The sequence below is a fragment of the Carassius carassius genome, chromosome 8 (assembly GCF_963082965.1).
Source record: "Carassius carassius chromosome 8, fCarCar2.1, whole genome shotgun sequence".
NCBI classification, from domain to species: Eukaryota; Metazoa; Chordata; class Actinopteri; order Cypriniformes; family Cyprinidae; genus Carassius; species Carassius carassius.
The window spans coordinates 5,366,432-5,392,429 of NC_081762.1; the positions used below are offsets into that span (position 1 = coordinate 5,366,432).

Below are 25,998 nucleotides of genomic sequence, written 5' to 3' on the forward strand. Positions count from 1 at the left end.
CAATCATGACAACTCTTTGGAATGAATTTTACCAGCATTTATTAGTAAGCATGGAATGTGCATAGGCTTTGTCTACTGTAGTATTCTGTTCGCAACATAGCCATGTCACATGTAACAAGCTCATTAACATATTCCCTCCTAGATTTACATTACAGTTGCAATAGAGAACTGCAATAAAAAAAGGTAGTTTCTCACAATTGCCACTTTATATCTCAGATACACAAGTGTGAATTTATACATGCTTTGATCTTTGATCAAAAATACTGAAAATTGTAATATTGTGAACTAATGTTTTTTATATTTTAAAATGTAATTAATTTCTGTTTTAAAGCTGTTTTTTTTCGTTCTAATATGCTGATTTGCTGCTCAAGAAACATTTCTGATTATTAATCATTTTGAAAACAGTTGTGCTGCTTCATATTTTGGTGAAAACCGTCAAAATATTTGTTTTTATTCTTATTTTATTATAAATATTTATATTTTAAATATTATAAATGTCTTCACTGTCACTTTTTAGCAATTTAATCCTTGAATAAAATATTACATTTCTTTCAAAAATGAGGAGATCAAAGCTCTAAAATTTCTTCTTAGGGTCCTATTTTTACAGACTTTTCTTAGACTGAACAAGAATAAGAGCAAATTTGAATCCCACGTGCAGTTTTAGTGAATGCGACCCATTACAAGACCAATTACATGAAATGAAATTATACAAAAGTGCAGAATATAACCCCTATGGCTTTTGGCAGAGAGCCAGTACAAAGTGTCACATAAAGATTATCACTCACGTTTCCACCACATGGATGTAACAGGACCTTAAAACCTTAGCGACTGACCCGCAGCGGGAGCATTACATTTCCGGCAGGGGGGAAATACAACATCACTGTAATTCAATAGCATGGAAGGGACACAAGAAAAAAATGTCAAGGGATGTTCCTTGTTCTTAAATACAAGACATACTGGATCATCTCAATGATTATCTACTGAATTTCACAGGAAGAACTCGAAGCCTTTGAGCGCCATTAATCACAGTTCAGTTTTCCCTGTTAGAGTTCATTCTCTTTTCTTGCTGCTACAATATCTAGTCATTTTCAACTCTATCATGTTCAGGGTTTCTCTGATATTAACTGCAGAAATGTACTTTGCTGAACTTAAACATTAAAATGGGATATTGGGTTCTAGATATGAATCCAATTTAGTTGAGAAATATGCTCTGCAGGACGGCATTTAATTTGCCATGGTCGATGTACAAGAAAAGATTCTTATTCTTATTGAAATAAATTATTATTTATATGTTAATAGAGTAGTTCACCCAAAAAATAGCTTAAAAAGAACGCATCCTCAGGCCATTCAAGATGTAGATGAGTTTGTTTCTTCACCCTTCAACAGATTTGGAGAAATTTAGCATTCCTTCACTTGCTCACCCAAGGATCCTCTGCAGTGAATGGGTGCCGTCAGAATGAGAGACCAAACAGCTGATAAAAACATCACAATAATCCACAAGAAATCCACACCACTCCAGTCCATCAGTTAACTTTTTTATGAAGTGAAAAGATGCATGCTCGTAAGAAACAAATGCATCATTAACATGTTTTAACTCAGTTGTTGCTTCCAGCTAAAATAGGCCTCCTCTATTCATGAAATAGTCTGAATTAGGGCTGGGCGATATACAAAAAAAAAAAGATATCTCGATATTGTCAATTTTTTTACGATATTCGATATATATCTCGATATGTTTGCATTTGCATTTAAATAATGAAAAATAAAACATGATTTTCTTTTGCCCATTAAAAAAAAAAAAAAAAAAAACATTTAGATTAAACAGCTAATTTAAGCAGTTAAAAAATCTAGACCAAGAGATCACTTACTGCTTTTTATTAATGAATACATGTAGGCCTATATGTAACTGAAGCAGTGCAAATTAAGTAACAGTTACAGAAAGTGCATTCTGTCAACTTTTTAGTGCATGCAATTCACAATTTAAACTATGCAACTGGGATAAGTATTTTATTTTAATTTTTTTAACAAGTTTTTAAGCTAAGAACACAAGTCTGTCAACTGTCTGTGGTTTTAAGAGAAGCTCTGTGGCATGAAACTATGTTCTTACTGAGTGTACTCACTATGTAGCCTACTCACTAAAAACCCTCTTAGATGGGGAGCTAGTTGCTGAAGCACATAGCTATTTCTTATATATAAATATATATAAATGAATACCAAAGACTTTTGCATTTTCTCTGTCTATATTATGGAAACTGGTAAACATATCAGTGAAATTCCCCAATAGTAATTCCAAATGGCCATAGCCTATGTTTCTCTATTCAAACATCAGCGGTCGAGTAAGTGCATTTATTTTGCGATCACAAATGCAAACAATACAGTTGAGATCTCACGACAGAACACAGACCGGCTGAACGACGCTTTCATTAGATCGCTCAATTCCAGCTTGTTAGTGTTTTCAGATTATCGTCAGCGGCTCTTCCGCAATGAGGAGTGAGCACGTGCGCATGGTTGCCAGATTGCTTAAAATAAGCAAACACCGGGCAGAAAATGTATCCTTGTAACAGTGGAGCTCTGATTGGGAGATATAACTCTTGTTATCTGGCAACCGCTATCATTACAGCTCTCGTAGTAGAGGGGCGTAGAGCAGTCAGCAGTTACAGGTTCCTTTTTTGGACATTCGGCGCGTTCTTTTGGGAAAGTATGCTTGAATTTGAAATATTCGATATTCCCGATATATTCAAATTGTACATCGTCGTCAAAATTATTCCGATATTATCGCTAATATTCGATATATCGCCAAGCCCTAGTCTGAATCAGGAGAAACATGTGCACAGATCAAGCACCGTTTACAAGTGAAAACAGTCCAAAACAATTCTAAACAAATATGTCTGTGGATTTTGATGTGAGAGGACCAAAGGGGATGGGTTTTTTCACTAGAGGATGTGTTATTATCCATTATGGACTGATATTTTGACCAGAAGTGACAGTATAAAATTAAAATGCCTTAATGCTGGATTTGTTTCTTCAAAACACACAGCTTTTCACTTCATAAGATGTAATTGACATATTGGATGTGGATTTTTGTGATGTTTTTATCAGCTGTTTGGACCCTCATTCTGACGGCACCCATTCACTGCAAGAGGAATGTAAGGCTAAATTTCTCCAAATCTGTTCTGGTGAAGAAACTAACTCATCTACATCTTGGATGGCCAAAGGGTTTCAACTAATTTGATTTATAGGTGAAATATTCTTTAAACATTATATTTGTTATATAGAAACAGGCTATAGAAAGAGATTCTGACATTAAGTTAGCCTAACATTCAAACTTTAAAGGTTTATCTTGATAGCTTTTATTTCTATTTATTTTCGCTAAATGTTGTAAGAATGCTAAACATTGCTTGAGGGACTTTAAATGCTACTGTATATCAGTTTTAATTAGTCAGTGCTCTTAAGAGGTAACAAAGAACTTTCTGCTGAGCTGATAGGATCTAAACCAATTAAAAACCGTGTGCCTGAGAGGCCAGTCCACTTTTGTAGATCTGAGATCATTAACAGCTTTAATTAGGGCCATTTCAGTGCTGTTATGTTCAGCGCTGTGATGTTCATCATCTCAGATCAGAGACCACATTTACATTCATTTATTTATTTTAAATAGAGAGTAAAAGTCCAATTTAAACTTATAGCTTAAACCTAAACTTTAAATATGAAAGGCACATTAAACCTGCCTTGCTTATCATGCTTTCATTATTTCTAACTTAAAATAAAGAAGCACAAAGTCATTACAAAATAATGTGATTTTCACATCTGTAAAATCTAACTTATAGCAATAGTTGCACCATCAATCCTACTACAACAAACAATTATATATACTGTATACATATATATTGCATTGTTTCTAATAAAACTTTAATTGTCAAATTATGCAACACAAATATTGTTTATTTTTCTGTATTATATACACCAAAATGCTATAGCTATAGAATTATCCTTATCAAGACAAAGCCATTTTATTTTAAAATTTAAAAAATGCTATTTAAAACAATGCATTATTGTATGGAAATACATGCATTTTACGAAAATTCTGTTCTTTTTTTTCCTGAACCAACAAATGTAATTTCTCATCTCATCTCGGTTTGAAAAGATCACTTCAGGAGAGTTTACTTTCTAAAGGCACACAGGCACAAAAACAAGAAAAAGAAAAACACTCTTCTATTTTCTCAGTAATTTTTCTTAAAAAGGATGTAAGATTGGCCCATAATTGCTGAGTGTCAAATGATGTACAAATATTTCTTTAAAAGCATGTAAAGTAGCTTCCTCTAATTGGAGATGATTCCACGGAAGGCTCATTTGCATAATTCAGAAGAGCCTGGTTTAGAAAAAGCTTAATATCTCTAACGGAAGCTGTAAACATATTGCGTGTTAATTAAAATGGATTTGAGGGTCGGGGTCTATCCGGGGTCTAGTTGCAATTCTGATGAATGCTAAATTTAAGCACTAGGGATTTGAACACTAATTTCACTTCATTCTCATGTACACATATACTTATAGGTTATATAGTGGATTATATTACAAATATACTATATTATATATATATATATATATATATACACAAATGTATGCAAAAGGTTTCAGTCATATAATTTTTATACTTATATGCTAATTCAGAAATGACATAAGGTGTGAATAAAGCTGATGCAATTATATAATTGTAAACCACCTGTATTAAAAAAGAATTTGAAAAGAAAAAACGTTTTGCCTTGTTTTCTGCTAAATATACCTTAAAAATCATTAAAACCAAGAAGAAACAACTTTGCTATGCTTGTTTTCAGAAAAATATATCATCAAATTGCATTTGGTCTTGTAGCGCTGGCATATTTTAAGATTATAATATTTTGTGGTGCTGTGCCGTCACTCATGATGACAGATCTTTGTGGCATCCATCCGGCTCCGGGGTCTTTATCAAGCATCTGAGTGTAACTCACATCATCGGGGGAACTAGAGCTCGCAGCTTCCTGTTCAGAAGGCAGAAGGTGGTGATATCTGGAAATCTAAGCATGGCAATAAAGTTCACAGGGAAGGAATCACGGGGCGTGACCCTCGAGCCCGGACTCAGATGCCATCTCACAGTCTGGCCTCAATGAGATTTGTGCAAATAGCACAGGAAGTGAAGCTCTCCTGAGGACAGCTCAAGGTTAAAGACCCACAGAAAGAGCCAGAAGATCAGAAGACGGGCCGTTTTAATATCACTCATAAACTGATTTAAATTTTCTATTTTTTATTTACAGTTTTAGTCATTTTGTTTTTTAATTGTCTAGATAGTTGTTATTATTATGTATTGTCTATATTATGTCTTCTTTTTAATATCATTGATAAAGTATACTATGACAGTTTTGTTATTTTATGTATGTATATATAGAGAGAGAGAAATAACTGACTTAAAAACATTTCGCATAATAATAACAGTGTTCTTATAATTTTGGTCACCACTGTGTGTGTACATATATATATATATATATATATATATATATATATATATTTATATATTCCCCGGGAACACATGATAGGTAAAAATTGATAGCCTTAATGCACTGCACTGTGCATTTATTTATTTATATATATATATATATATCGTGTCAAATATATGTGCTGTCAAATGTTAAATCTCTATTAATCGCATCCAAAATAAAAGTTTTTGTTTACATAATATATATGTGTGTACTGTGTATATTTATTATGCATTTATAAATACACACACATGTATGTATATATTTCAGAAAAATGTTATGTTTATATATATTAAATATATTTATATATAATATAAATTATATGAATTTAAATATATACATGTAAATATTTCCTAAAAATAAACTGTATGTGTTTGTATTTATATGTACATAATAATTATACACAGTAGGCCTAACCACACATAAATTATGTAATCGTTTGACAGCACTAATATATAAATGAATTACATTTTATTTTAAGTAACAAGAATAAATAATCATATACACACACAGAATATTTTTTAATAATCTGTTTTATTGCTGTTGTTTTTTTGTGTGTGTTTTCTCAATAACTAGACAACCTTTAAGCAAGATAAAATTAGTTGCTAAGGAAAATTGCATATGTTATGAGGATTTTTTTATAGAATGCATCTTGAATTAAGTTTATTTTATTTTTATTTTTTTTGTTGTTGTTTATTATTTATACAAGTGGCAAACTGCTTTCTTCTTCATATACCTCACTCATGTTTAGTTCAGCAGATGCTTAAAACAAGAGAAACACAGTTTGCCAAAGGAGTATGAAACTATTTAAAAACAAAATCAAGTGTTAATGTACTATTCAATTTACCTTCTCAATTTATCTTGTTTTAAGCCTGTTTAGATCTTGTTCTTGGAAAAAACTGGCAAAAACACATGGCCAAAAAAAGATTTTCTTTTCTTCTTCCTCTCCGCAAGAAGTTCGTAACAGTCTTTAATGAGGATCTAAAAGTCTCTTTCTTCACTTTCACCACAAAACAGGTTTCATCTCTTCTGGGCTGCTTAAATGAAACTGTGAAAATGTATTCCGAATGCTATTTAAAGCTATTGAAACACAAAATAAAATCCCATAGAGCTGGAGGCTGGCGCTCAGACAGACGTGCATCTGCCGACAGCGTTGCCTTGCTTCTTCACTTCAAAGAAAAAAGATTTCCCAACTGCGGAAAAAGCCACAGGGATGATTTACCGTACTGAAAACCCATACTGCATCACATGCATACAAAGTCGAGCCCAGATCAGGGGGCGAGGGCATGTTTAATGATGTTACCTGCAAATAGGTTAAAGCTATCGGCTTTCCCTTTCCTCCTGTAAACATAAAACAGTTTGGGTGCACCGGGATCACATATTAAACCTTCAACACACACACACACACACACACACGCAAGTTCTCTTGTCAGAAGAGAAGTGACAGGCCTTTCATCTCACATCCCCATAATCCTCTCTCATTAGCAGCACACATTAGGGCGGACACACGGATGAAGGAGATTCGTCGCTGCTGCTGGTGAAACACTGAACCGTGGATGGACAAAAACAATCCCTCCCTTCTCCGTCATCGTCACACACACACACCAGAGACCCTCGGTGTCTGCATACAGTCAGAGACACAGGCTAATTAAAGCAAACTTTGCATGAGCCTGGAGAGATTTGCCGTTTTTCCCTTATCGCCCGCTCCCCCGGTCTGCCTCCGACGACGTGTTAAAGAAACAAACAAACATTAGATGGGAATATAACCAGCAAGCGCAAGAGCGGGCCTCTCTTGAGGCAGCTTCGACGTATAGGCGTAAAAGACTGCCATAAGTCCCTCGTAATCATGCGGCGCTAAGCTCTCGCTTGGTGCTTTTTCAACCCTGGTGAGGGTGAAATGATACGACACAGTCAAGCACCGAGACAGGATGGCTGTTAAAGATGAACCCTACTGAGCCAATAAAAACAATCCAGGTCAGGTGAAGTTGTCTTCGCAGCCTGGTCATTTAGTTTCCAACTGAAGCTAATTATATTAATTATATTATAAGAGCTGTCAAAGCTTACATTAACATGTTAATTAAATATTACTATACCATATTACTATACCAATATTACACTATACCATTCAAAAGTTTGGAGTCGAGTAAGATGAGTAAGATGTTTTTGAGCACATAGTCAAAGTGTCTTATGCACAGCTAGGCTGCATTTATTTGATCGATAATACTACGGTAAAAGCTTTTACTTGCATTTTTGATTAACTTAATGGATCGAAATAAAAGTACAAATTTCTTTAAAAAAAAAATATTGGCCCAAAATGTTACACTTAACATGATATTTTTCTTATATTATTATGGTGCCATTCACCATAAAAAATTCTAAAAGAAAATTATAATAATAATTAAAAAAAAAAACCCTGCCTTTCTCTTGGTCCTATGCATTCATTTTTGTTTTATTTTGTGAAATGCACTATAACAATAAAGCTGAACTAAACTGGAAATGTTAGTATTCAGGATTATGCAGCTAACATTACTCTAAAAGCAAGCAGAGAATTATATGTTGTCAACTAAAAATAATAAATCCCTTCCAGATACTGTTGCTTTGGTTTTAGTACAACTTCAAATATAAAAGTCAACTATTTATGTTTGGAAACAGCATTTAGTCTTTTAAATTTCTTTCCTCAGACAGCATAAATATATTTAATACTAAGGCGTCCCTATCAAAAAGTTCAAAAACACTCTCACCAAAATCTTCAAAACCACTTCTTTTGCAGTAAAAGCATGCTGTTCATCTTGTTGCATGCAATGTTTTCTATTAACAGGATCTCCAAGAGTGAACCGAATGTACAACTGAAACCTTATGATGAGCCTAACTCAACAAAACCAGAATAAGAGGACAAATGGTCTCGAATTGATTCATGATCAATCTCGCCTCTAGCTTATTTTAGCCCAGATCAGACCGGTTTGGCATCACTGTGAATCTGTCGAAACCAGGTCTACGCTGAACGATCACACCAGGAGCTCTCAAATCATCAGCACTTCTCTTGCCATTTTCTACAGCGCTGCGCGAGGCATGTGATTGGTTTGACAGGGCTATGAAAGCATGTTGCCTAGGTTTCCAGACAGTGTTTCTGTCATTCTACCCATAACAGCTACATTTCAGAGCGAGCTTTGCAGACGGGGAAATTACCTGCACCTTTTCCCTGTGAAGAAGCCGGGAATGTTGACCAAACAAATGAATTTGTGATGCCAGAGTGGTTTTAAAGAGCCTTGGCCACCAGAGAAAACAGATAATAATAGTAATGATGGAAAATAATAGATATTAATATAGGCCTACATATTGGGCCAGTCCACAAAGTTCCTTACGAAAATAACCTTTCAAAATAAAGGTGTCTCCTTGCTCTTAACCTATATGGTAATTACCCTGCACCGCACGTCCTTCCAGTCTCTTACCGCGGAGATCAGCGAGGAAAATCGAGCCAGGTGAGCAGCCAACCGAGATCAAGTAAATTGAAGACGAGGCGAATTAATTCTCAATCAGCTGTGCCATAGTTATAGGGAAAACAGCTTAATGAGGATTTAAAAGGGAGTCCTCCTGCTGCTCCGGAGACGTGGAAAAGGAAAACCCGGGCGTAGAGCCATCATCAAATTTCCAAGAAGGATGGTAAACAACATCTGAGCAGGTTTTTCCTTCGTTCATTTTTAAAGACTAATTGGGCAATATGACAAAGTCTGGAGATTGAAGGAATTGTTTGCTCATAAACAGGACTAACATTGAAAGACATGCAGAACAGCTCAAATCTCTCCGAGAGAAGGATTCTTCCATCTACACTGGTGGACAAACTATTTTCACCTTAAAATGTACATTTCACATAAAATTAGAAAATGATTCACTTAACAAATAGAAAATGGCATTTAACATTGAAGTAGAAAAATGCAATGTACTGTAAAAAAAAAAAAGGTTTTTTAGACTTAAAACTCAATTTTATAATGTGCAGATTTTCTAGCACTTTCACACACCAAAAGAAAAAATAAATAAATAGAAAACAGCTTAAAGTGTTATTTGTACCTAATTTTGGGATGCAGTTGACTATCAGAACTGCTTTGAAGGTAAATGTGTCTCAGAAAAGCACAAACACTGTGGCTTAGTTGTGCTTACAACATTATGTGTGTTTGAGCAGCTCGACAAATGAGGTCTGTAAAACACTGAGAAAGCTAACCTCAGCGCTCTCATTCATCTTAATGAAACACGCTGATAAACTAAATGTCGTCGCGCTTAACTCATTACACCAAACAAGGACATTTAACAGAAAACACTGCTTGATTCACAAACTAAAACCACTGAAACCTATAACTTACTACAACACTATCTATCTATCTATCTATCTATCTATCTATCTATCTATCTATCTATCTATCTATCTATCTATCTATCTATCTATCTATCTATCTATCTATCTATCTATCTATCCAGGAAGTGGAATTTACTCTATTCACACTACCATCTATTTTAATGGATATGGTAATATTTCAGCAAGTATCCGGAAAATATCCATCAGTATGTCTTGATCTTGCGCTATGGCTCTGACTGCTGCTCTCTTCGCCACTTTGAGGGATTTGTGAAATACAATGTGCTTTGTAGAAATCACACATTTCACTACACAACACACACTGGCCTGCAATTACCAGAAAACTGAGCTAATGCGCTACTTGGGGAAGAATATAAATGAATAAACAAATACTAATTAAAAAAGGAATGTCAAAAAAGCACACAAGGCCAAAGAAAGTAAATAATTTATCTGTAATTAAATCCCAAGCAATGTCATCTATCACTGATTTTACTGCACTGCAGTATACCAAGGTCTTGAAGTAATGAAGCTACTTCTGCTATGAAATTCAGTGTATGAAATTAAAACATGAATTCAGTTTATAAATCAATAGTTCTGCTTATATATTTGCATGCTTATGTGGATAAAATATCAACAGCATTTCAATGTAACCGATAAGAAGGGGATATAAAATTAGTGATGGGTCATCTAAAAACTGTTTTTTTTTTTTGGGGGGGGGGGGGGATTTTTATATCCATTAAAATTTTAATTTATGAAGATCAGCTATATATATATATATATGCATATGTACATTTATACACACACACACACACACACACACACACATACATACATACATACATACATGTGTGTGTGTATATATATATATACATATATATATATATAAAATCCCTATTTCATAATATACGTTTCTGTACTATGTATATGTATATATAAATACACACCCAAACATGTAAGAAACTTACATAGATAGATGTGACTGAATCTATGAATCACATCTCACTCTTTTTTTCAGCATCTCAGTTCATGGGCCAGTCTGTTTTGAAAAATGTGCCTTTTTGCACATTTCCTAAATTCAAGAACACATTACTGTTCAGACTAAAACTTATATATCAAGGCAGTGGAAACTGAGCAAACACTTAAAATGCACTAAGCATCAATTTCAGATTTAATTCTGCCCAGTCAGGTGAAGTGTAATCTCTCACTTAAATTCTGCACTTGAAGAGTTCGCTAACAGATACATATCATCTTCCAGGTGCCAGTCTTCTTATCACCTTCAAAGGTTTTCTATAAAACACCAAGGTCTTCTGCTGGAGCTACAAGGCCAAGGGCAATTCTACGGTATCTCTCGCCGAGGATCTCTGCTGATGTAGAGGTTACTTCTTCTCTCTCGCTAGCGCTATCTTCCCTCACTCCACTACATTAGCGTGCTACCGCGCTAATGCCGCAAGGACAATCTCCAAATTGAGCCTGGCAAAAACGTTTGACAGATAACACTTCGTCGTCAAGAGAGAGAGTTTAAAAATGAACCCTCTCAAACCGGCCGACACTAACTCTAAAAATCAGCATTATGGTAACGCGCTGACGGAAAATGCAAATGCTGCCGCTAATGAAATTTGGCTGCGGGTTTCTTGGCAAGATTTGGATTTAAAAACATTTAGGACGGAGGGAGAAAAGGAGATAGAAACGTTCACATATAATGAAACAAAATGACAAAGAGAGGAAGGTACAGAGGAAGCAGGCGAAGAGTTATTGAGCCGTGAACAACAGAGACATCCTCAAAAGAGAATGAGGCTATTTATTAAGAAACAGAAACATGAAACCAGCAGATCCATCATTTACCTAGGAGCTCAGTTGGAAAGTCTGCGCAGTTTGTGCTGTAATTGCCAGTGTTTGCAATTGCATACTACCATCCTACATCTGCAGTATGCAAACTATATACTTCAAATCACAATATCGCATAATACTGTATCCCACACTCTTAACTTGGCCTTCATTACCATTGTGACAAATGAAAGTAATATCTCTTTAACAGCTTTTTCTTGACTCAGTATTTGATCAGGCTGCCAAATGCGAAGACATATTTACACAAAATGTTATCAAAATGCAAAACAGGCCTTCATCTAAAAAATGTTAACTACTCACATGCAACATAATGTGATCCTGTGACAATCACTGTAAAAAAAAAAAAAAAAAAAATATATATATATATATATATATATATAAATATATATATATTGAATTTGTAAATAAAATAAAGAATATTGTAGCATACTTAACAAGAACATGCCATTTCAGTCTTTCTCCTTCCAAAGTTCATGTTTCATTCAATGTGCTTTTGTTTCTTTGTAATTATTTGTGAAATTTACTAGCAAATTTTTTCTATATACATTTTTTTCAGTGTACCATAGTTCACTGTAAAAAAAGACTTTTCAAACTTAGAAAACAAATATTACTGGAGTACGTTTTACAAAAAAATTCAGCTTTTCCACCTCAATATTGTTTAATTCAATGTGTTACTTGCTGCTATGTAATTATTTGTGACATTTACTAGCAGCTCCTGGGTGAAAATTGATTTTTTATATCATTTTTTTAGCATACCATACTTCACTGTCGAAACTGAGAAATAAAGCAAAGATTATTGGAGTATGTTTTTCTACTTCAAAATCTTATGTTTTAATTTAATGTGTAATTGTTTGTGAAATTCAACAGCAATTTCTAAGTGAAAACTGTTTCAATACCAGCGTTTTTCAGCGTACTCAAAGATAACAATAACTGTGATAAAATGCACTTTTTTAATAAATAGTAGACTTTATATATAACAGCAAGCTAGTATTGAATTCCAAACACAGTTTTCATTAAGTATTTTCATTATCCAGAAAGGAAACAGGTGACAAAGAGTTATTAAAGTGACAGCAAACCCCTAAAATATTTCAAAATCGTGTTTGTTCCAGGGTTTGTACCTAGATGAGCAGCTCTAAGTAACATGACAGATTTCATTCAAAGCAATATTTACTCATTGCTCATCTGAGACAACTCTGCCTGGGGAGATGATGGTGTTCGTGATCACCATAAAATGCCTCTGTTAACCTATTAAAAGGACTGTTAAGGGTTTACCAGCAGTTAAGCTACATTGACAGCATCTGTGACAAGAAAAAAAATTGCGACTTGTCTCTCAATTGTTTAGGAAAAAGCAACAATTACAGTCTTACAACATAAGTAAAGAGGCAGGCAATAAACGCTAAAATGCACACCTTTTTAGTCAGCTTACTTTGCCTTGATTACTTACTACAGAAAAAATAGGCCTATACATTAGCTTGAAGTAACTGTAATGTTTTCAGACACATTGCATGTTCTCTACAGTTAAATAAAAATGTATCATAAATGCAATTAGTTGAAATTAACAGTGCTTTTTACAGTAGGACTTATCTGTATTACTTCCAATCTCCTTGTCCATTTTTCAAAGTTGTAAATAAAAGAAAGATTATTGGTTTTACAGTTAAAAAAAACAACAACTTCAGTCTTTCTACTTCTAAATTTCATGTTTAATTCAATGTGTTGCCGTTTCTTTCATGCTGCTTGAAAAAGTTTCAAAGTAAATTTGATGACATTTTTTTTAGCATACGGATATGCTTAAAGGGATTGTTCAACCAAAAGTGGTTCGTAATTTATGCACCATTTGCTTGTTCAAAACCTGTATAATTTCCCTATACAATTATATCCTAAACATTTAATACTATTTAATACTACAGTATTGCTTTTCATGTAATTATGCATAATTTATTGTTATTATAATAGTAAGTCCATGCAAAATGCAACAGGGAAACCTTAAATAAAGTGTTACCCAAACATTCTTCAAAATATCTACTTTTATGCTCAACATAAGAAAGAACCTCATATAAGTTTGGCACAACTTGATGGTGATTAAGCATGTCATTTTTGTGTGAAATATCCCTTTAAGATTTGTTTGAATATACTGTATATTACGCACAAGTAAACAAATATCTGAATCGAATTGAGTAGTTTAGGGTACATATAATCAAAACTTTTAGAATCTGAATTCAAATTTAGAATTATGAAAATCAGTGCATGTAAACAAACCTACTGAAGCATGAGACTAAAATTGCTTTCTTTGGTGACCAACATCAAATTCAAAACAGTTTAACTTATACTGAATGTCCATAACCACGTCTTTAAATTTTGAAGCTTGTTGTACCATAAAAAAGGTCAATGGTACAGTTCAGTTCCCCATGATGTGAACAATTAAGGTGCTATTTTTTGGCATGGCTTTAATCACCGGATGGATGATATGTTTCATTTCCTTAAATGATAGCTAGTAAGAACACAACACACCATGCTGGACAATAACATTCATTATCTGTCCTTATGCAGAGCATGCTGCTCTCGTCTGTTGGCATACGGTGCCAGCCATGTTGTCTGACTGCACTGGTCTTGCCAGCGTCACAGACACGAGGCAGCGGCTGCCATACCGAAAAAGGCACTTCAAATTGGCTCTTTTGATGCACTGAGACAGAAAAGTAGAGGAAGGGGGAGTGCATGCAACAACGCTGGAGTGAGTTTTGGAATGGAGAGACGCTAAAAGAAAAAAAAATGTGTCATGAGAGAAGAAGAGAGTTTCCACTAGGGATGAGCAAAACTACACATTTTCAAAATGGACTAGTCGAAAGTGGAACTGTTTTTAACATGGCATGCCATCTGCATGTGCATATAAACCATCCAACGGCGGAAAAATAGCACAGAGTGTACAACCATTTAAGTGTAAGAGACATATACATTCACCTCTAGTTTCCACAAGATAATACATTAGAATGCAATGAGGAAGAAATGCATAAATGCATGTTTAGATTTAAAAGAGAAGATGGAGAGATGGTGACAGGAACCGACAGAGATGATTATTTGAACAGACAGCTATTTGGGTATCTTTCTCAAAGACACGAATCTGAACACAGTACTACCACATTTTTATGCTGATCACTCTCTTGAACACATGCAAATGTACAGCAAAACACAATGAGTGCAAGTTCAATGATTCTCAAGTATTTTGCCTATGGAATTACTCCATACGCCAATGCACTGGCCATTAAGAGATTATAGCAAACAGATGCCCTCTGGTTAAAGCTAATCATCGCCGAACACGCTGCCGCACTCTGTTTTATATATATATCAGAGAAGACTTTAAAACATGAAAACCCTCAAAAGATGAGTCTCATAGCACTCTCACATTCATTTCATTATAGTCAGTTTTGTGCATTGAATAATAGTTTGTGCAGTGATTTAGGATTTAATTGGAGATCGAATTAAATAAAAATGGATTTTGTTTTTGCATATTTCAGAGTGATACAACAAATACATTTAGATTTGACTTGATTATGAGAAATAAAGCAACTGTGAGTTAAGTTGTCATAACTGTCAATCACACATAAACACACAAGACTACATATATTTCCTGCCAATACATAAAGTAGCTGTCGTGAATCTCTGGTTCCTGTTCCTGACTGATTTATTCAGTACTTCTGTTCTCTCATATGCGCTGCTATCTACCTCTCTCTCCTTCTTTCTCTCAGCCTTGCCTAGCATTCTCAATAATCGTCACCTTTTTATTCCTTTTTCCATCCATTGTGGTTATCTTTCTCCATTTTTTCCCATCCATTGCTTCTCTGGGGCGGCCTTTCCATTCCTGGCAATCGAGATTGTAAAAGAAATGGGGCCGAATTATTGCCTGAGATAACAGGAACCGTGCATGTACGCTTGTGTAAGTGTGTGTGTGTCAGTCTGCGTACGTGTGTGAGCCGTGAAACCACACCATCCACACATGAAATCAGCTAGGGTCTCTCTACAAGAATATATAACGTGGTCAGAATGTAATTCATTCGCACATAATGACGTGTTTTGCCACACCATCAAACATAAAACTGGGTCAGCCATCAAGGAGGACAAGAACCAAAGCTGAACACATTTTTACATTTATGTAAATGTCGCTGTCTGTTTGAGACCACCAGCATAGTATAAATAGCTTGGTTTCTGTGGCATTTACAAAATGCAACTCGTACATATGGTCAGATGCTCATCAGCCGTACGATCTCTGTCTGTGCTCCTCTCTCTCTTTCTGTCACAAATACTTTATCCTCTGTGTTCTCTAGATCTGTCCGTCCGCTTTGCTCAAATCCCCTCACAAACATATTCTGAACAACAGACGATCTGTTTTCAAGCACAACAGTAATGCATTCTGAGCAAAGAAACAGGGAAGACATTAAACTGATAAAAATAGAGAGTCTTCAAAGTAGGAAAACAAGATTAGAAGAGGGAAAACAAACGGCAAAAACAGCAATGAGAATATAGTTGGATGAACGCATTATGAGTTACAGTCTGCTGAAGAATCATATGAACGGCATATTAGCAGGTTTCCATTGGTTGGAAAAATTATTGGCTCCGCTCAAAACTTACGCCATTGGTTGACTGTATTGGGCTAGTCGTGACGCTTAAAAAAATAAAGCAGTGTTTACACTTCTCAATATAGCCTATATATTTTTTATATATTGCATATATTTATATATATATATATATATATAGAAACATTTTTTGTATTTCTTAAATTATAAAAGTAAAAAGTAAAAAATAACTGCATAAATAAAAAAGTAAACAATTATAGAAGTGTTTTTATAAAAAAGTTGAAGTGTGTATGTCATGATTACCCACTCACCTGCAGTCAATCACACACACTTTAAAGATGAGGCCCTAACAACCATAGATATACATAATAATGCGTGTGTGAAATATCATTTTTCTATCTACAGTAATGTTGAAAAGTTTGGAATCTGAATGATTTTTAAGATCAGATCAGAATCATCAGGATCAGAATGTTTTTTAAAGAAGTTTCATCAAGGCTGCATTTATTTAATCAAAAATACAGGGGAAAAATGTTTATTAAAATGCATTATTAAATATGCTAAAACCAAATAAAAAGTATTTTTTTAAATTATTATTATGATGTAAAATAATGTTTTTCTATTTTAAAATACATTAAAATCAAATGTATTCCTGTGATGCAAAGCTGAATTTACAGCATCATTACTCCAGTCATAGCATTACAGTATATATATAATGTTGATAAAATAAGAGGCAAAGTACTCACTCTCTTAAAAAAAAAAACCTTCTACATTCATGTTTCCACTTAATGTTGACATTTTCCAGTTCAGTTTAAACCTTACTAACAAAAAATAAAAAAGACAATTGTTTTATTTTGTATGTTTATATTAACAATGTAATTAATGTACCAGTTCATAAAACCAAGTATATTTCACATTGCATCTATATTTATTTTGTGAACTGATGTTTAGCTGTTTTTATAGTAGTCAAATTTTAATAGTCATCAAAGCTCAGTAAACAATGCATGTCATGATGGTTGAAGACACAGAGATGTACCGTAAATTTAACGAGTCCATTCAATTGCACACAAAAAACCCTCAGGGATTGTGTTTTCAAGTCATTTCAGGTTTGATTTTGTCATGATATGAAGCATGATATCTATGTGGGTGAGTTGTTTACTTTCTTTTTAATTAGTCTTCCCATTAACACCATTATATATTCATTCGAACCCATTTGCATGCATAAAAAGAAGAGGTGGGATTTATTTATTTATATTCATTATATGTATATATGCAATATGCTCTAGTTGTATAATACTGCACACTAAAAAAATGGTCTGAGCAGTATGGTAGTATGTGAATATGAACAGACATGGATTCTATGGGCCAGACTGTTTCTCTGCTGGTGCTGGGTGTCTGCCAGAAAACTAGAGCAAAAAATTAATCAGTAGTATGTCAGTGTTTGGATGTTGATGGACAGTAACGGCTAGTTGTCCATGATACAAATAAACCACAAATATTGCAAATAAATAAAAGCATTTACAGGCAACAAATGTATACTCAGTGCATTGTGCTAAATACTGAAAACATTTCCACCTGATATCAAAGCACAAAGATACAAGAAACTAAATGGAAAAGAAGGGAAAATGGTATAAGTAAATGTCATAGTCTAGAGTAAAACTGGAGAGGTTGTGTGATGAACACACATTGAATTAGCTATGAATGTGCAATGCTTATAACTGCTATATGCACTCATGCAATAAATACAAGAGGTCAATGGAATAAGAAGAGGAGCTTAGGGCACTAAATAAAGAGGCAGCAATCTCTGAGCACTGACATTAGGTCTAATGTAGCGTGCCAACCTTCTCTTTCCTTCCACTGCTATCAGCTCAAACACAATAAACTACAACTCTCAATGACACTTTCACATATAGGAAGCATAAATTTAAACGTGTAAACCAAATGATTCTACAGCAGGACATTCACCATTGTGCACTGTCCTGTTGACTTACAGTTTTGTTCAAAATGAGCTATACTCATTTTCTTGATCAATTTCCCTAATATCACAGCCAAGTACCTGGTGTGTTTACATCAATAAATAAAAACTAAATGAATAAGTTAACATTTTAAAATGTTCTATTTTATTTTTGTTAACATTTATCCTTTTTATGGAACATTTGTATGGTTGTAGGTTTCGTTAATTATAAGAATTCCATTATTTAGACAGGAATAAATAAGGAATTAAAACTCTCACTTTCTATTTCATCATGTGCATTTGATAGAAAGAAAGGAAGATGCATTTACTCGCAACATAGAGGGTTGGAAAAAGTCCCACTCTACATCACTTCCTACTGAATACTCTGTTTTTGATTTTGCAACTGCAAAGTTGCGATGTTCACAACCATTTCTTGCTGCAGAACAAAAGACAAGCGAAAACAAAGGCTGTGTTTCTTTTAAAAGAGAAAACAGTGCATTCTTTGACAGAAAACAGGACAGTTCAGAGGTTTATTTTCTGTCAGAGAATGATTCTAATTGCTATTTTCTGCCATCTGAGTCTTGGAAAGAAAATGAATGCACACAGGACCAGAGCAGCAGGGCAGGTTTCCACTGACACCAGTGCCAAAGGGATGCCACGGCACACGACTCTGTCAAGCTCCGGGTGTAAAGAGCAGCAGGTGTCTCAGTGGAGGGCTGAAGGGGCATTGCTATATTTCCATCACGCCAGATGTGAGCTATGACGGAGGGCATAAAGGTGAATTCAGAGAGCGAACAACGTGAGCAGTCTGCAGCTCTCTGTGCATGCATTCATTAGAGCACAACATAACCCTTTCATTATTAATAAGGATCAGTTTAACATGATTCTGAGAATGGATTGGTTGTGGTTTAAATGTCTATGATAAACCAACTAACTGCAGAGACACCCTACATTAGTTTTCCTGATGGATTAGAGAGATTTGCATAGATAGTGATAATGCAGATGTAAAATACTATTTGTATTACTATTAAAGGAATAGTTTACCTAAAAATAAATGTGTGTTGAGAATTTATATCTTGGATGTAGATAAACATTTAGATTTGGAGTAATTTAGCATTATATCACTTGCTCACCAATAATCCACAGTCCTCCAGTCCATCAATTATCTTGTGAAGTGAAAGGCTGCATGTATGTATAAGAAACAAATCTATCAGTAAGGTGTTTGTTTAACTTTAAACCATCACTTCTTGCCAAAATATATGTCCATAATCCATAATTATGCTTCCTAAATCAATATTATGGAGAGGGAACTCTTATTTTAGTCGGATGCAAAGGTGTGTATTAAAAATGTCTTAATGATATATATATATATACATGTGTGTTTTACATATGTTTATATATATGTATATATATATATATATATATATATATATATATATATATATGTTTCTTATGAACAGACAGTTTTTCGCTTCAGATGTTATTTGATGGACTGGAGTGGTGTGGATTATTGTGATGTTTTTATCAGCTGTTTGGACTCTCATTGTGACGGCACCCATACACTGCAGAGGATCCATTGGTGAGCAAGTGATGTGATGCTAAATTTCTCCAAATCTGCTCTGATTAACAAACAAACTCTTCTACATCTACATCTTAGATAGAGGGGGAGTAAATTTTCAGTAAATTTTCAATTTGGGTGAACTATTCCTTTAAGAAACTATTCATCAATCTCAATATGCAAAAATCCTTAATATCAGTCTGCAAGCAATGGAAAGAGGGATATAGCCGGCCTCATAAACAACTGCTGTGAGAAATCAATGATGGGTCGCCTATGTGGCCCATAGCACTGGAATTATTGACATGATAGAATGTCCTGTTGTTTTCTGGTTAATGCTGCATGAACATGATTGTACACAAAGTTTGACTTTTTGCTTCCATTTTTGCTCCATCCATAAATTCATTTGACATCCGGGCTCATCATTACATAACTATTTAATGAAACAGCACTGATTAAATGATCATTTTTGTAAATTTGCATTCAACCTTATATATGTAATTGTAAATCATCTTGTAATCAGAAATACAGCCCACTGCATCAATGTCAAAATTTAATCAGCATCTTGACTGGCTGTTTTGGACATTAACCAAATTGTGATTTGTAATTGTTCGTCGTTTCTTAATTTCCTGCATTCACTCTGTTGGAAACCTAGAAAAACAAAATGTTTTTTTACACATTAAGCTGATACTACTTTATATGAAGAAGCCATAGTAAGTTGGACCTAACCTCAAGCTTACCCAGAAGTATCAATCGACCTATCTGAATTTCTAAGGGCACCTATGGCAAATGTTCCCCCTAAGAAGAAAACCAAGCTTGGAAAGCAATACTGGCATCTGGGATGTCTGTGCACTTGCAGCGAGTAGATACCATAAAGCTTTGTGTCAATCAAAAGGCCATAAAAGCCACCCATCAATTATGTGAACTTGGCTCAAAACTGCGCTGCAAAGGAGTTCATGTTCAAACGCTGCTGATAATAAACTGCACATTACCAAAGCATGCACTGAAAGGTTATAGTCTTGATACAGACCAGACCTCTAAACCCTGTTCACACTATAAATGACTTGCAGCAACATAGTAACCTGAACTCAATGCAATCTGACAAGTAACTACATTTTAAGAGTACCGATGTCCATTACAGTTACTAGGGCAACAAAGTGGTAAAGTGTTTGGACGTCATTGGCAGCATCTGAATATGTGTACTTCCATAATATATAGTAGATGAAAAACGGTATTTGAAAGAGTTGTTGGCTTTGTCCGAATTCACAGTATTCACGAAACAGTAGGCAAAATAGTACTAGATGACCTTCGTAGAGATTACAAAGTGTGCATCCAATAGACACTTTACCATCCCATGAAACCACAGATAACAATATATGAATGGTAGGAGTAGCCACATGACAACAACATGGTGAATGCCTTACATCCTAATTATTTACACTAGACACATTCATACTATATAGAACTCACTTTTTAAAACAGTCATAAAGTAATTACTTAATCATAAAAAGGATCTATTCTGTTGGATACCGTGGCAGACAAGAAACTTGAATTCAGTTGGACATAATTTAATAAACAACTTTAATTTCAGCATACACAAACAACACCAACAGTACCTCGCTCACAACTTCTATGGTCACAAATACAGTAAGTCTTTGTTAGGTTTGGTGGTAGCTCAAAATTATTAATAATTAATCGCAGTCATAAGAATACTATTACACAATACTACACAAAATTGTTTAAAAAGCTGTATGAGGAGGCATTTGATTAAGTTTAATTATAAGAAAATACTTAAACTAGGCTACTTTTATTAGCGATTTTCTGTAAACTCGCAACATCGCGAGGCGTATCGCAGATTTTCATCATTACTCCCACAGAAAATCGAAAAGAACTTAAATAACTGAACTAAAAAAAGAAATAAAACATAATCAAACAATAAAGTATATACCTACCCAACCTGCAATTTTACAATTAGCCTATATTTATTAAAATTATAAATAATATTAATCGTAGAAATCGACCTACATTACAAGAAGTCACTAGTTTCTTGAGGTTATTATTGAGGTTAATATTTTCCATTAGTTGAGCAGATTTGTTAGTTAATCAAAGACCCTGAAGAGCTCACACACATTTCAAACGCTATAAGGATTTTACGCAATATTTCTTCGGGCGTCCAACAGAGTTGACGATCATGCGCACATGAAACCGGTTTCGCCGGACACGATTCATTTTGGATAAACTTGGGATTTGGTCATGCGAACGGAACGATCTTACGTTATGCTCGACGTGTGTATCCGCATTCAACTAATGTGAGCTCAAAGTTTCGATTCCTCCTCAGTCAGAGGCTGAACATGCAAACATCGGTAACAGCATTGCTTATCAATATAATAGAATACTACACTGTAAATAAAAGCAACCATCTGGGGAATGAAATGACAAAACATCGCCTGATGTTTCGCATCTATCGAGTGTCACGAACTCCGGTGGGCTTTAAACCAGCGTCCCCGTGTCATGTTTGATACAGAAGTGTTCTGTAATAGAACGCGAGCACAAAAAGAAGAAATAAAACAATAAAACACTTGCACACCAAGATAACCTATATAACGACACCAAACTCCAATGATGCTTCACGTGCAAACGGCGTTCTGCACGTTAGGTTCATCTAACGGGAGCAGGGTGGCTTCCACGGTCGCCGGGGCAAAGTCATCATTCAGATGAGCGAGCATGCATCAGCACACTTATTTACCTTACAGAATGATCACAATCCACTGGCGAGGGTCTCCACAAAAATCAGCTCGCGAATCCCTTCTCCGGCCCCAAGTCCCTCCGTCCACTCTTATCCGAGTCTGGCAGACGTTGAGCAGTAGAGTCTGACAGCGGAGGAGCCCTCCGTGAAGTCTCCGGTTGCACGAGCGAGCGAGTGGGCGGGGCCTCTAGCGGTTCCGTTTCTACACCAGCGGTAATTATTTGAGGATTCTGGCGCATCTAGTGCGACTGATGGCCATTCATGCTCGTTTATGGACGGACATCAGGAGAATCGTGTGAGATTTAAGGTCCATGTTCTTGCCGCCATATGTGTCGTCCTGCAGGCTGTCTTATTGCCTACGAGTTTTTTGGTAATATTTCAATTATATATTTTTTTAATTAATTCAAATGAATTTTCTGAATACCCCACAACATATAGCCTATATATTTACCTTCAACAAAACACATTTTCCACTTATTGCATTAAAAGTCTATAATAGTTATTCTTATTATTTGCTTATTTATATTTAATCAGAAACTTATTTTTAACAAATATAAAAGAACACGTTAAAAAAAAAAATCTAGAACTAGCCTATCTATCGCTTATGTCTGCATTGCATAATAGGCCTACATAACAAAAAATACATAAAAGTCATTGCTGTTTATTTTAAAACTTAAATCAGATGATATTTGCAAACTGACAAAAGAACAGCTTAACTGATGTATTTGTTTCACAGATGTCTGGTTTTATATCATGGCTCTTTGCCACCATCCTGCCACCATCAGGAGCGATTTTGCAATGACTTCCACACACACACACACACACACACACACACAAACATAGGCCTATATGTAGACACCAAAAAACAAAAATTTGAAATTTTTGAAATTTTTGAAATTATTTCAAATTTGCCTTTGAAATAAAATTAGTCACTGCAGAGGGACTTTAATATAAATTGTTCAGCTGTTATAAGTCATCTGTTCCAACAAACATTGCAAAATATCAAATAAAGATATTATTAGCCTGGTTCTGCAACTCATTGTTTAAACAGCTGAATGATGTCACTTCTGGTTAATGATGTCTCATACGGGTTGACCTCAAATTTGTATGGCCAAAGATTACTGAGGGACAAAACTGATTGTGTGCACATTTTTATTAGTTTCATATGCACTAACATCCAGCAGGGACAAGACAAAATGCATGGTTGCATTTAAAAATAATACATATTTAGTATTATTAGGTAAATATTCCAGATATTCAATGTCTAAATTCTGCACAAACATCACTGAAAGAGTGAAAGATGACCTTATGAATACTCTTATCTAATATCTAATTTAGTTAAATGTGTCTGATCCGTTCTCAAAGGAAGACTGATCTGATATATCTCCCCTTTGCCACATAATTAAAATAGAATTAAAGAAATAATTTAGCAGAATAAATGACGTCCAATAAATCAAAGCCTGGTTTATTTTTACCTCTTCCTCTGAACTGGGGGGCAAATGGATGGATGGATGAGCAGATTCAGTGCATCTCATCTCAAGACCCCATGTTTACCAGATCAGCCAGACGTTGTCTCTTCACTCGGCTTCACTTTAGTTGAAACCAATGCAATTACAAGATTGTGGAAAATGCCACATTTTGGAAGAAGCAAAAATCCAGCAGCTCTGTGGGTTCGAGCTGTTGTTGCTGAGGAAAATTGTTCTTTATGTCTTGTTTTTAGCAATCAGCAGCTGTGGTTATCATCAATTCAACACAGAAAAACAAACAGGTTAATAAAAAGCATACTGAGCATCAAGATTTCAGCTGCTTAAAAAGACGAAGAGAATCTGAGATCCAGTCTTTAGAGCACAAGGATATTACAGTAATAAAGCTCATTATATCAAGAGTTTCTGTCGGAGAGCCTGCTAAAGGTTATTCTAATCACCACTGCTTGAAACCCACAGCCACAGTTTTGAGGTGCTTCGTTTTCTCCATGATTACCGAGAGACAAATGCACATTTTCTCTTTTTTAAGTAACTCCCTCAGCTGTCTGGGGCATAATGAAAGCTCTCCACTTTTGTTGCCATGGTGAAAGCCATAATTCCTGCCACTTTTGATATCGGAGGCTTTCCTGCACTTGAAAGTTACAAAATTTCGGTCCGAAGCCAATCAGCTGGAATTCTTACAGTAATTGCACTTTATGCAACTCAATTTTCTCCCTTGCACAAGTGGATGTATGTTTCTGCCACAGATCTTTGCATTAGTACTGTTTCTATCATTTTTATTTGTATTTTTTAAGTTTTACTTTAATGCAGACAGCAGATCAATTAAACTATTAAAAATGAAGATCCACAAGTGGCTTTTTGCAGAATCACCATAAAAAAAATAAAAATAAAAAAATAAAAAAAATTGGTTCCCCAAATAACCTCCAATGAACATTGCTTAAAAGAACAACTTTTTCCACTATAAAGAACCTTCTGTGGAATGTAAAGGTTCCATGTATGTTAAAGGTCCTTCATGGAACCATCAATAAATAAAGAACCTGTTAAAAAAATAATGTTTAGTTTCTTGCACAGACCAATTGTTTCACTTCATAAGACCACAACATTTCACCACGAGCCACGGGTATTAATTATGTGCTCCTTGATATACTTTTATTCACTCTCAAAAACCAGCAGCTGGTGACTTGCATGTTATGAATCACGAAGAATCACAGTTTCATCTGAAAATCTTCTTTAATGTTCTACTGATGTAAAAGTCACCTGCATCTTGGATGGAGTAAATTAACAGCAAATTTTCATTTTTGGGGAACTTTCCCTTTAAGAGAGTGTAAGAATTTCATTTAAGTGGTCTTGAAGTCTAGCTGATAGAGTATATCCTCTAAAGACACCAAAACAAGCACTTAATGATCCGTCATAAACAATATACTGGACAAAAAAAAACAGTTGTCTTGTCTGCTTCCATTGAGACCGAGATCAATCGACCATCACCAGAACAATCGCTGACACACACTGCCTAAACATAGCCTCGTGTTGCCAAGGAGAAGCTTCCTCCACATGCTGCATGCGCTGCAAACGTCCCCGGTGCTTTCCATGATTAATACATTTCTCCAATTACCAGTTGCCCTTATTGAGACAATTGTCATCACAATTCACAGAGCTGCTTTCAGAACCCATTTGTCTCAGCAGGCTCGCAGAGATAATCTGCATTTTACCATTACATGGACAGTTTTATATACATTATAGCTCTTCGTTTGTCTCATGTTGTCAGGCATTTACACAAAAAGATTTATTAAGGATTTAGTAGAGACGTTTATATGAAGAAAACGGTTGTCAAAGTGTTGCTAGGCAGTTTGTAAAGTGTTTCATAAGTGGTGATTTGTGTATTATCTGAAAAAAAAAAGCCCACCATTTACACTACTGCTCAAAGATTTGTCAAAAAAGACAGTATATAGTGAAATATTATTACAATTTAAAATAACTGTTTTCTATTTTAATTAATTGTCAAATGC

The 25,998-nt window shown here is 34.9% G+C and overlaps 1 protein-coding gene across 1 annotated transcript in view; it reads right to left on the reverse strand.

Moving 5' to 3' along the window:
* Positions 1–22,794, reverse strand: part of LOC132145043 (junction plakoglobin-like) — a 62,510-nt gene extending 39,716 nt beyond the window's left edge. Inside the window, exon 1 of the mRNA XM_059555755.1 lies at positions 22,509–22,794. The gene's annotated coding sequence lies outside the window, so the exon portion shown is untranslated. The remainder of the gene's footprint in view (positions 1–22,508) is intronic.
* Positions 22,795–25,998: the final 3,204 nt, after the last annotated feature.